The following is a 13,328-nucleotide window of genomic DNA, read 5'->3' as shown; positions in this document are numbered from 1 at the left end:
CCAAAAAAAATAATTTTACAGGTGACTTAATCCCTCATACGATGTAATTCATAAAGACCTAATTTGTCAAATGACGGAAAATCTCATTTTCGATTAACATACGTACTTGCGATCCAATGATTCTCGGTTCAAGTCGCGGCGGTTGCTATCAGTATTCTATTTTTATTTCAACGAATTTCATGTCATGGAGTTTAAGACACAATATTAAATGTTCTTCGTGAATTTGCGTGAACTGCGACGCTCCATTTATGTCCATCTAATAAGATGTAAAATCACAGGGATTTCTTTAAGTGTGTAGGGTTAATAAAGATAATGGGTATACTATCAAATAGTCGATGCCTTTAATGCAGCCACCTGGATTCGAATCCTAACCCCGAATATAGGATCAGAAAGTTTTTCTGGTTCGATGAGGCGAATGGCCTTAAAGTTGAAACCTCTATAACCGAAACAAAACAGATCTAGGGTAAAGATTCCAACAGATTTTGATCTAAGTCAAACTCGAATCATTGCCTTTCGATAAACTAAAGTTCTTTTGAAAAGGCAAAGTACGTTTCGATTGAATTAGATTTATGCTAAATATGAAAGAAAACCCTGGTTTAATTCACTTAGTAGTGTATTGATGTATGATGTCTCATATTACTCATATTTGAATTAATATTACTGAGTTGTTCTTAAAAAAATTCATTGAAATTTAAATAAAAAGAAGAATGATTGTTCGAGCGTAAACCTACAAACCTTAGTAGATTTTTTTTCTTATTTTTTATTGTCGCTCCAAATGAAAAGTTAAAATTTTTAATATGCCTCAACGGAACCGGAATCATTTTACCATAAAATGTAAGAATTTGTTGTGTCATTTGTGAGAGAACTATGTAAATTTGGTTCAGGAAGTTTCGATCACTCTTCTCGGTACTTCCGGAGCCAGTTCTTTGAGCCAGCAACGAACACAATCTACGAATAGAAACAGTTTTGAGCCAATTTTAAATAGTTTATATTTAAATATTTTGCATCGACGCTTGAGACGGTTTGTGATTTTAAACATTTTAAGAAACCAGAAGTCAGATCCGGATGAAATTCGATAGCAGTTTATGGGATCATAAAATCTTTCAATTGAATGTAGGTTTGTGAAAATCGGTGCAGCCTTCTCTGAGCTTCCATACGAATCCATGTTTGTAAAAATTGGTTTATTCAAGTTTAAACTTAATCAACCTAGAATAAGATCTTTGCGCATATCGAATCGAGATATATTTATCGACCTATTCAACGAAACGTGTTTTACATAGTTTATAATTATGATACATAAAAATCGTTTTATAAATTCAGTGAATGCAATATGAGTTCCATTCAAAATTTTCAGTTTACGAGCATAATGATAGTCTATATGCTTCGCACATGAAGCCAATGTGCAAATTTTCATTAGTGTAGGAAGTTAAACGTCAAGAATAAACGGCTCGAATAAATTATTTTAGGCAAAAATTTTAGAGCATTGTTTTAAAATATTATAAACAAATTTTCATGAAAACTGAAGAGTTCCTTCAATAAGTAAAAACATTTTCGGCGTGATGCAATATAATCGGCGGTGTAATCAAAATGTATTCATCTTTTTCTACAATCGGCGGCGTGTCAAAATCATCGGCAATAGCGGCTTACAGATCTATCTGAAATCATCGAATATCTTTGTATGAGAGATTCAAAAAAAATTCAAGTCATTATGACTTGATTACAAAAACTAAATTAATTAGCCGCCCATCGGATATATTAAAACTGCAACTTTGATGTACACTGTAAAAAAAATGAACGCCTATCATTTACGATTTTCATGTGTTGTTATTGGTAATATTTCACTAACTTCAAGTTAAATATTAAAATGATGCTTCAGAAATCCGGGTTTGAACTATATCTTCGAGATAGGATTGAGCGAAAATTTACCTAAATATTGCAATCAAGTTTTTTGCTTTTTTAGTGGGATTTCATGCATATGATATCCAAACTCATGTAGAATAGAAATGTAAATTGGATTTTGTGTAAGTTAAACGCTCAACAATCACATACCGAAAGGATACAACCTTGATCAAAATTTGACATTTGTAAAAGTTACGCTATATTCTGCGATTGTGCGTGTCCTCGATTTTGTACAATTTTCAGAATAGAATTGAATGTGCAACAACGAGTTTGCATTTCAGCAACTACCGAATTCATCTGAGTTGGCTCCCTACGACTTTTTCCTATTCAGTCGACTCAAGAAACCGCTCCGTGGAACGCGTTTCAGCACCCGAGATGAGATCATGGAAAAATCGCAGTTGGTTCTGATGGCCGAAAACCGAAAACTGAATATAAAAAATGTTTCGAGGGTTGGACCAAGCGCTGGCATATGTGTGTTGCAGACGATGGAAAGTGATTAGAAAGGGAACAATATCGATTTTGATGAATAATCTTGTATTTCTAATTTCTAAACTTTACCTTATCAAAAATAATCTAATCAAGGTAGTTTTGCTCCAAATTATTTACTGCTTTGATTCGATGAATGTCTCGATAAGTATTATTGTATTGAATTACGAGCGCTTGTTTGGAAATAGTTAGCTGAGTAATATTACCTCTCGGTAACAAAAAATAAGTGTTACAACCTGCACTGATTCAGAAATCCTACGAAACATTTCGTTGAGATATTCTTAAAAGAAAAAAAAATAACAAATTCGAAATTTTTGTTGTGATATTGTATCTTGGGAGCCAAGCCTTAAGCTTGTATCCCTCAATAGTGATCGATTCTGGTAGTGTATTGACTGGAGAATGTTTGCGAAGCTCTACACTTCCGGTGGTAAAAGTTTTTATTACGATAAATTAGGATTGAAAAAAGTTATAGCAGTTAAAAACCGAAAGGAAAACGTTTATGTTTGACAACCACGTTTAAAATTTCTTCGTGACTCACTTCAAGAATCGTTGAATTTGCTTAGCTCCCACTAGTTTCCTTAAAGTTTTTATGTGAACGAAATGTTTTTTTTTTTGAAAGAAAAGTAGTAACAGGGACGGGTATAGTGTGATGGGTAAGTCGATGCCTTTCACGCAACCCACCTGGGTTCGATTCCCAACCCCGCACATAGGGCCAGAAAGATTTTCTAACCCGAAGAGACGAATGACCTTAAGGTTAAAACCTCTATAATCGGAACAAAGAAAAATAGTAGTAAACTTCCAAGTGGAACTTACGATCGACCAACTTTCGAACAATACTTTAATTTAACCATGGCTCAAGCAAACGTTCCCAAAAGCTATGAATTTATTTCTGCTGGTTTCCTGATTTTTCTATTTGGTGAGCGATTTGCAGATGCGGACAAAATAATCCAAGTTTTTGTTTCGTTAGGAAATAAAAGTTTTGGAAAAAGGAGAGCTTGAAAAAATGCCCTCTACTTTTAAGCAAAACACAATAATTTACTGACAGCCGCTACAGTCAAGAGATGTTTTCGTGGTACCGTGACAGCAGGAAAGATTCCGTCGAAACGCGAAAAGTGAATAGCGGAGCAAAGATGTTGGAAAATAGCCTCAGAAGTTGATGAAGTAAGTGTTCAAAAAATATTTCATATTCAAAATTAAAATAAAAGTTCTTGGATTCGAAAGATTTTTACTCTGCAACTTTTTTTCTGAGTGTACGCATAAAAAGGAAATTTAGCGAAAAAAAAATCCGCTTCTCAAACCCTACCAGACTTGTTTTTATTCAATTCCATCTATCCTTCTTCGTTTTCTGCGTAAACCTGCGCTATGGTGGTTTTTTTTTACTGTTTTTATTATATGATAGAAACTTTCCGTTCTTCTCGTGGCAAGCAACGATTAGCGCAATAATATGTGTACTGACGCAACGGCGAACAGGGCAAACGCAGATATCGCGGTAAACACTCACGAATATTTAGAAAATAAAATGCGTTCAAAATTGCTCACCATCCTGTCCACTTGTCATTCTATTTTTACGTTTCTCATATAAAAACTGGCTCTGCAATCACACTGAAAACCGGCTTCTGAATCGTGATCCGGGGGGCCGGTTGTCTTTTATACCATTCGAATCAGTCCGATGACTTCGCAAAATGTCTTTCCTATGAATTTTATTAGGATGAAATAAATTGTAATACATTTAAATAAATGAATATAATGTGACTCTTTGCTTTTTGACGAATTTATGGAAAAAAGGTCCATCCAACTGATAGATACTGAATTTCCGAAGCTACAGGGTGGTGCGTGGTTAAACATTCAATTTCAAGAGCTCAGTTTCATAAGAGTCGAAGCAAACAAAAAGTGACATCTGCAAATTTCAAAATCTTTGTTGATTGATGCCAACACAAATTTAATTGGGGTTTAAGAAAAGTTCTTTGAAGAATCCTTTAGTATAGAAATCGTTTGTGAGAATGCTATTAATACACTACTAGATGAATTAAAACAGGTTTATTATAACTCATTTGGCCAAATTTTGTATGTGTCGTTCTTTTAAATTTACTATAGCAGCTGCACGCTTATTTAAATAAAATGTTAAGTAGTTAGTGCCATTTATTTTCTTTTCTCTTTAATCAAGTCCACTGCGTTTACATGCTTACATGTGCAACTAACTATAGTCTAACAGTAATGTCAGGCCAGGTCAAATTCGAGCATTTGAAAATTCTACGGTTCCATCAAACGGCAACAATCTCACTTAATGATCATAATACTTTACATATACTGTGACGCAGTCATGTAAAAATATTAACACGAAATGCTAAAGATATCTTCGGATTACAATTCATCCATTTATCTACTGTCTACTGTCATCTGTAGAAGAGAAAGAACTTAACTCCTTAATTCAAAAATAAAATCGGAATCTAGAAGTTCGCTTATTCTGATCACTAATGAACACAGACATATAAAACGGTCAACTTCTATAACTTCCATAGTTTCGAAAGACCGTGAGTAAGCGAAATCCCAATCTTATAGTCGTAAGCATAATTTGCGCAGCTAAGTGACTTGGCTCAATCGCAAATATCACACAAACAGATACATTCTAATAACCAGACCGATTCGTCAGTGAGGTGTGCTGAGCCGAGCCGCGTTAGCACGTGACAGACCTGTAATGGAATCTTACGAGAGCCAGGTCGTGAAGTACGGGGGTGGCCAGTCCCTACCAAGTAATGTTCCGTGAGTTGATTGTGTTGTAGTTTTTTTTTTTTTTGGAAGCCTGTAGCTGCCTCGCGAGACCCCCCGCCACTAGTGGCACAATGAATGTCTCAAACGCAACGAAGCAATAAAAGATAATCACTCTCAATTGACGGCATCAGTTTATGTTTATGAGCGGGAGCAAGTTGTTTAGTTTCTGTTGTTTTTGATTTAGATGAACACACAAACTAGTGAGGCGCTGGTCTTATCACGTGATACTGCTGCGGGTCGACTGCAATGCTGGTGGAAATCTGGGATGGAACTCGCGGCGTGTCTATGTCTATGTTACGTTAGCGGTGATTATTATTGCCCTAGATATGATAAGTCTCCGCACGTCAGCACATGTGATGTAGGGAACTCACCAACACCCGACCGCAGGGTGAAATACCATTGTACTTTTTTACATGCAAGCGTTCACATTTTACTAACATTTCCGTTGCGCGATGTAACTACGTCTCTATTGCGGTACAGAGATAAGTGACGTTTATCAAATGCCATCTAGGAATCCGCAATCTCTCGGGTCTAAAGTCTACTTAGCGATTGATAATGTTGGTGCCATTCGGGAGAAGAATTCAGGTCGGAGACCGCGTAGAGTTCAATAATTGAAGTATTGCCGTTAAAACTGATTTATTCCAAAACGCGAAAAAACACAGGTATAACTGAGACGATTTTTGTGCTACTTACAGAACACCGAATACTAGCAATTACAATTCATGAAGATATTTTAGTCTTAAGTACAGTTAAGCAATACGCTCGGCTTTAGACTTTTAGAGCTAAGGCAGTTTGCATTAATGAACATATTGTTAAATAAAAAAACTAGCATCATTTTGAGAACGAATGAATATTTTCTCAAATTTTTATCATTATATAAAATAAAATAACGGGTGATTTTTGCTGGTACTTTTTGGCACCACTGTTTTTGATAGATTACGCGTGAATCGTGTCTTGTGTCATTGTCAAACTTGTTCAGTTTGGTCTATAATTTAATCATGAATGGGCGCTGGCAAGCAAAGTTGAAGGAAGATGCACTTTTTTATCGAAAAATTGTGTTCAACGACGAAGCTCATTTCTGGTTGAATGGATACAACAAAACAACAAAATTGACAACAACAAGCAATATTGCCGCATCTTGAGTGAAGACCAGCCAGAAGCATTGGAAGAGATACCAATGAATCCCAAAAAAAAGTCACTGTTTGGTGTGGATTATGAGCCGGTGGCATTATTCGGCCGATATGTTGGAGAGAGTGTGCCAAAATTGGACCTTGCCCATGGATCATCTAAAGCGGAGAAGCGGCCAACATTTGCATGAAATCATCTTCAAACATTAAATTATACTGATCGTTCAATCGATTCCAATAAAAATTTCATCAATTTTCTCAAATTTTTTGAATATTTTTTTTTTAAATCCAATCCTATACCTCTTAAAAATCACTCTTTACAAAAGATATATTTAACTGTTGAAAGAAAAAAAATTATGTTTCGGCATCAACTAACATAACCAACAAATCGAATCGGATCCGGATCCGAAAGCCGAATGGAACCATAAATACTTTTATTTCAATCTTTGAATGAGTTAAGGAATGTTTGAACTTATGTCTGAATGATTTAAGATTTTAAAAAAAATTATGATCTTGTTGACACCATTATGAGAAATCGATGTGATTTTCATTTCGAATATTTTTGATCACTGTTTCAAGTTTTGCCAAACACAGAAACCTAGGATCGACTTACCAGCAGTGAGTATGTTTGACAATCAATTCATACAGTTTACAAATTATAATATATTTATGGTTTGTTCAGAAGTGTCCAAGTTCTAGATGCAAACAACATGAAATGAGAAGGCCCGGGGCTAACAAAGAAAAAATCGATATTGTACCATGTAAACTTATTTATTCTTCAGTATAATCTCCATCTAGAGCGATACATTTGACCCATCGGTCCTCCGAAATTTTCATGCCTTGTGAAAAAAACTGTTTTAATCCACCTTGTGGTGTAATGATGCCTTTCTCATATCAATCATACTATCGAATATAGTACTGTAGTATCCTTCAAAATAATTTTCTTCAATTCTTGAAAGAATAACTGAAATCGGTTTGTTTGACCGTCTACTGATAAAAACTATCAATAGAAGAAGATTTGCAGTCGATTTAGAGTTTTTTTTACGGTTTTTCACCCTTTTCAGTGGTGGTATAAAATTTTTAACACATTTTACCCTATATTTCCGGATCCGGAAGTCGGATCCGGATGAAATTCAGTGATTCCGTATGAGTCCGCAGGACCTTTCATACACACACACACACACATACACACACACCACAGGACCTTTCATTTGAATTTAAGTTTGTGAAAATCGGTCTCGCCATCTATGAGAAAAGTTAGAAAACATATTTTCATTTTTATGAACATTTTACCCCATTTCATTTGAATTCAAGTTTGTTGAAATCGGTTCAGCCACCTCCGAGAAAAGTTAGTTCAAAAAAACGTTACACACACAGTGATTGCATAAGCTTTCTATATGAGAAAGGCAAAAAAAGATTTGTCAAGTCATTCAAAATAGGCTTCCGTTGCTCCAATAACCTCAACATTCAACGAAAATTTCTTTCCCTGGAGAAATATTTTTCAGGTTTGAAAATAGATAACAGTCGCTGGGGGCCAGGTCCGGAGAATACGGGGGATGGTGAACCAATCCGTAACGCAAATCATTCAATTTCACCGTTGCTTTTATGCATGAATGTGCTGATGCGTCTTTTTCCGTTGCTTGATAAAAACAAAAACTCGTCTGACACGATCAGCTGTTATTCAAACACTAGTGAATAGATTGTCATGATATTTGGTATTGGGCCATCTAGAGGCTTGATCTCAAAAAAAATACTCGGTTCAAAACTATTCACATCTTTTCTGTGAAAAGCCCAGGGCTTTTCATTTAATGTAGTAATAAACGTCAGCTTTGATCTGGAAATTATAACAAAACAAACGTGTTTTAACAACCTAGCGATAAGATGATACCTTTTTCATCTATCCACATGTTTCCTGCATCAATATTCGTTTTTCTCTCAAAAATTGTGACTAGAAAGAATTGTAATCGATAACTTGATTAAAATAAATAGAGCAAAAAAATTATTAAAATAAACAGGTCAATTACAATAAATATATATATTTCAGTGATATGAATTTCCAATATAAGGTTGAATACGACACAGTCGAACAATTTTGTTGCTAAAAAGGAACCGTGCTAATAACAAATCGAGCCAAAATACTATGCTGAAGAATATAACATTCAATCTTTCAATCACTCAGAAACGATTGTATTGAAAATTGTGTCTAATTTTGATTCCAAGCATCACTTCATCGTGCTTCGTTCAAAACCCCTACTATTGGGATATGGCGAAAACATCGACTACACAATCATAACGATATCACCGCGAATAGTTAACGGATTCTTACAATCTATGGCTTGTTTGGTTGGTGAGATGATAAGGTATTTAAATTAGAAACCATATTTAATTTTCAAATGTCAATTGTGACAGATATTGCGAAACCTGCCTTAATCCACCTAGTGGTGTTAAGTTAACTCATGTGTTCATTAATATTACTAAGGGATTCTTCAAAAAACTTTTCTATGAAAATTAAATAAGAACAAAAAAAGTTTATTTGGGCTTACAGTACAATAAGCTTAGGCTCAAATAAAGAGGTTAACGTCTTCAAAAATAAATTACTTTTTCCCTTTTTTCGAATCTCACTTTCGGTTCCGGAATAATAAGGTGAGGTGTGTTTAAAATTTTAAACCGTCATTTAGAGCGAAAATGCAACCTTTTATTTGAATCTAAGTTTGTAAAAATTTACACAGCTGTTTCTGAGAAAATGAAGGGAGTTCCGTTTTGAAGTTTTCGTCCCCCATTTCGAGTACTTCCAGAACCGGGAGCTGGGAACCGGTATAGCTGAAATTGGTTCGTTTTGTCAGCAACTAGTATAACCTAAAAATTGAAACAGTTTCGAATCAAATTTAGAAGAATTTTTACGTTTTTTGCATAATTGCTCTATATTACAGGCTGCAATTTCATACACACTACCCTGTATATCCGGAACCGAAAACCAGATCTGGATAAAATTCTACATCAACTTATGGAAACATAATACATTTCATTTGAATCTGAGTTTGCGAACAGAAATTCTGGGAAATTGGTTTGATTTCCGCTTTCGAGCACACGAGCACTTTTTCGGTACCTCCGGAACCAGGAACGATGATCCGGTAGACCCAAAGTCAACGTAGTTGATCATAAACTAACCATATCTACCTAATTGAAGAATTACAGGCTATTTGAATGTACTTGGATCGGTTTTTTCGTGTTATGTATAGAAACACGCTCCTGAAAACGAAATTTTTCTGCTTATCAGCCTGTAATTCCGGAAGCGGAAGTCGTATCCAGTTGAAATTCAGTGTGTTTATAGGTGTACGATCTTTTATTTGAATCTATGTTCGTGAAAATCGGATGAGCGGTCTCAGATAAATTCGAGTGCACTTTTTAAGTTCATTTTGAACGTATTACTCCGGAACCGGAAATCGAATTCATATGCAATTCAACTTGCAGGTTATTAGACTGTAAGGTTTGAATCTGAAGTGAAGAAAATGGGTCAGGTGGTCTCTTAGAAAATTGAGTGCACGGATCTTCGATCTGGATAAAATTCAATGCAACCTATGGGACCAAGAGACCTTTCATTTGAATCTACGTTTGTGAAAATTGGTTCAGTCATCTACGAGAAAATCGAAATTTTTCGTTATATACACACTGAGTGGAACAAAATATTGATTTCAGCTCCACCAAACTTTTCCTATTCCTTTTGGGTCTCATAAGCACCATGCAAAATTTTAGCTTGATCGTAGAAACTATATTTTCGCACCCGAGGCTTAAAGTTTGTATGGGATTTAGTACGGAGAAATTCACTTTTACAGAAAAATCGGCTGGAGACCAACCTATGAAATCTAAAAATCAGTGGAGAAAAACGAAAAAAGCAAATTTTTACAAAAAATTTTGTACAACTCAGATCCAAAAACTATAGCGTACTTTCTTCCAGGAAGACCTTTCATTTGCAATAAGTTTTGTCAAAGTAAGCTCGAGTTTTGTCAAGTAAGCTCGATGAACAGTGACCTAGATGTCCTTGACAAATATTTCATCGCTAATTTATTGTCATTGAATTTACTTAAAACGAAATATATGATTTTTCGTTCCATGCGAAAAGTGTTACCAATTCATGACATCCCGAAGCTAACAGATTACGTGATTGAAAATGTAAAATGCTTTAAATACCTGGGCATACATCTTGACCCTGCGTTATCTTGGACTCATCATATAAGTTTTGTTGAAAAACGTATCGCATCTTACTGTGGTATCATGTGGAGAGTGCGATCATATGTTCCTCGGCGTACACTTTTGAGCTACTACTATGCTTATATTCACTCACAACTTAATTATCTTGTATCAGTCTGGGGCCGTGCAGCTAGCTCTCATCTGAAAAAATTACAAACTCTTCAGAATAGGTGTCTTAAAACCATTTTTAATAGACCTCTGTTGTTCTCTACGCTTTCATTGTACTCCGACCAAGCTCATAATGTTCTACCAATAGCTTACTTATGTGACATGCAAACCTTGTTGTTCGTTCATGACACCTTGCAGGCCACGACACATCGTAACATACAGTTTTCAACTCCAAACCATTTGTACGCGACGCGCCGTAATGGCAACTTGCAACGCATTCGAACAACCACAACTCTGGGCCAAAGGCGTATTCTGTTTGTTGGTCCTACAAAATTTAATGCACTTCCTCTTGACATACAACAAATCAACATCCGTACCATATTTAGATCTAGATTGAAGCACTACTTAAGACAAAGACTGAATGAAATTTTTATACAATAAGCGTAAAGTTTAAACAATCGTAATCTATCTGTATATCAATGTTAGTTAAACGTCAACAGTATTATATTATTCAATTTTAGATATTAAACGTGGATCCCTTAAAAGGAAACTTATTTCCACTGGGATTCCACACCAATAAATTAGTTAATTGCACATCTTGGAATAAATTGTTTTTAATCTCAGCTCTTCTTGTTGTTTTTTTTTGTTAGTATTAAAATTTTTGCCAGTGTTAATGAGCTGAGATTAGTTGCGTCCATTACCAGGGGGCTCCTTGTTGAGCTTTTTGGTGTGGGGGAGTGTGGTGGGCAATTTAAAAAAAAAATCGGTCCATTTTCTCTGAGATCCACACCTGTTTATTCTATACACACATACATACATACATACATACAGATTTGCTCAGTTCGTCGAGCTGAATCGATTGGTATATGCCACTCTACCATTCGGGCCTCGGAAAAGTTTTACAAAATTATTGAATTCTATAATTATTTTCAAGGATGGCTTTTATCGTATCAAAGAACGCTCACTAGCAACTCTTCACACGATTCAATCAGTGCCATCACAGAGAGACGGATATCATCGCAGCAACAAAAAACCGGCATGGTTCATTTAACATAGAATAGATACCAGTGCGAGAGCGAATCTCTCTCTGTCTGAGAATCATAGGTTAGCTCGCTGCTGTGGGGATTCTCTCTGAAGCATCAAACGGTCGCTTATTCTCGTTTCGCGATCCGACTCTATATGGGCAGTTGCTAGTTCCGATAGAATCATTTTACTACTGCCGCTTAGTCTAACTTTGTACATATAACTTTTGTATAAGTTGTGTCTATGAAAATGTATGTGAATGCTCCACACAAGGGTTTTTGAAATATTGCAACCTAGTAAGAGAATCATCGGGTCGAATTATCGATTCGATTTTCTGCGATAATTGTCAACTTACGATTCTCTTTTGGTAAATTTCACACAGCACCGATCATTATCAGACTGTAATTTTTTTTAGGGGCCGTGAAATACTCAGAGTATGAAGTGGAGCGAAGAAATGTAGAAAAATTCTCTCACTGTTCATGCATTGAGGGACACCAGTTCTCTTAGCATCTTCTACCGGATTGAAAATGTTGTATACAATATAGAGTAGTATCGAGCAGCTTCTGTCAAATTATCGGCAATCACCAACACTGATTATTTTATATATTTATAAAAAATGGTTAAACTGGCAATCCCAGCAACATTTTACACGTGTTTCAAATATAGAACAAAATTAAATTTGACAGTAGAACTGTTCGAATAAATAAAAATAAAACGGCTTGCTGGGGTTATGTTTGTTAGATAGGGATAGTTTCAGTTCTATTATAGATCTACCATATAAAATTTCCAGCAGCTAAATTCGCTCTTGGGAACATTTTTAAGAGCGTACTCTATTGTATGTGAATTCGAAACAGGATTTCAGACCTGGATAAGAATGATTAGGAATTTAAACTAGTGTCTTTTGTATTGTACTGTATTGGACTGATTCACACGTGATATAGCTTCCAAAAGCCTAATATACAAAAATTATCATCAAAGATTCCCAAGTAGCAAACATTGTTCTTGTATTGGATTTCTTAATTCTTCCTGCAACGATTGTGTGATTGGAAAAGTGCATTTTGCTTGTATGATATAACAAGTTTATTGTTTGACATGTTTCACAGCAGTAATATTTGTTGAGAGAAACTGGGAATGAAACTGTTTAAATGAACATATTGTAGTTCAGTTAATAAAACCGATCTGGAACATAATCCTTTCAGGTTTTTGAGTTGGTTTCACAAACAGTAATATGAATGATTTTCACATTTGTAACAAAAACACGTGGTATCACTTGTCTAACATATCAAACAAAAATAACCGTACTGTAGCAATTGTGAAACATGTCAATTTTAACAAGTTCTAATTGCTACTTGGGTTTCATGACAAACTCCCAGAAACAATTTTTACTTCCAAAAATTGTTTTTGAAGTTTGACAATTGAAGGATTAGCAGTTCAATGCATGGACAGTTGATCTTACAAGACATATGTTCGAGTCACAATCTGTAAGGATCCTTAGTGCAATAGGATCGTTGCCCGAGGCATGCAATGGAGATGTACATTAAGAATCGGCTGCGAAGTCTGTCGAAACAGAGTGATCAAATTCCACAAAAGAATTGTGATACTCTGTTTCTTTCCCAAGATTTTGTAGACAATTTTTCATCTTGAAATTTTACCAAAATTTGTTATTCT

Source organism: Malaya genurostris, chromosome 3, assembly GCF_030247185.1.
Source record: "Malaya genurostris strain Urasoe2022 chromosome 3, Malgen_1.1, whole genome shotgun sequence".
In the NCBI taxonomy this organism is placed as follows: Eukaryota; Metazoa; Arthropoda; class Insecta; order Diptera; family Culicidae; genus Malaya; species Malaya genurostris.
This window is presented reverse-complemented; position numbering follows the sequence as displayed.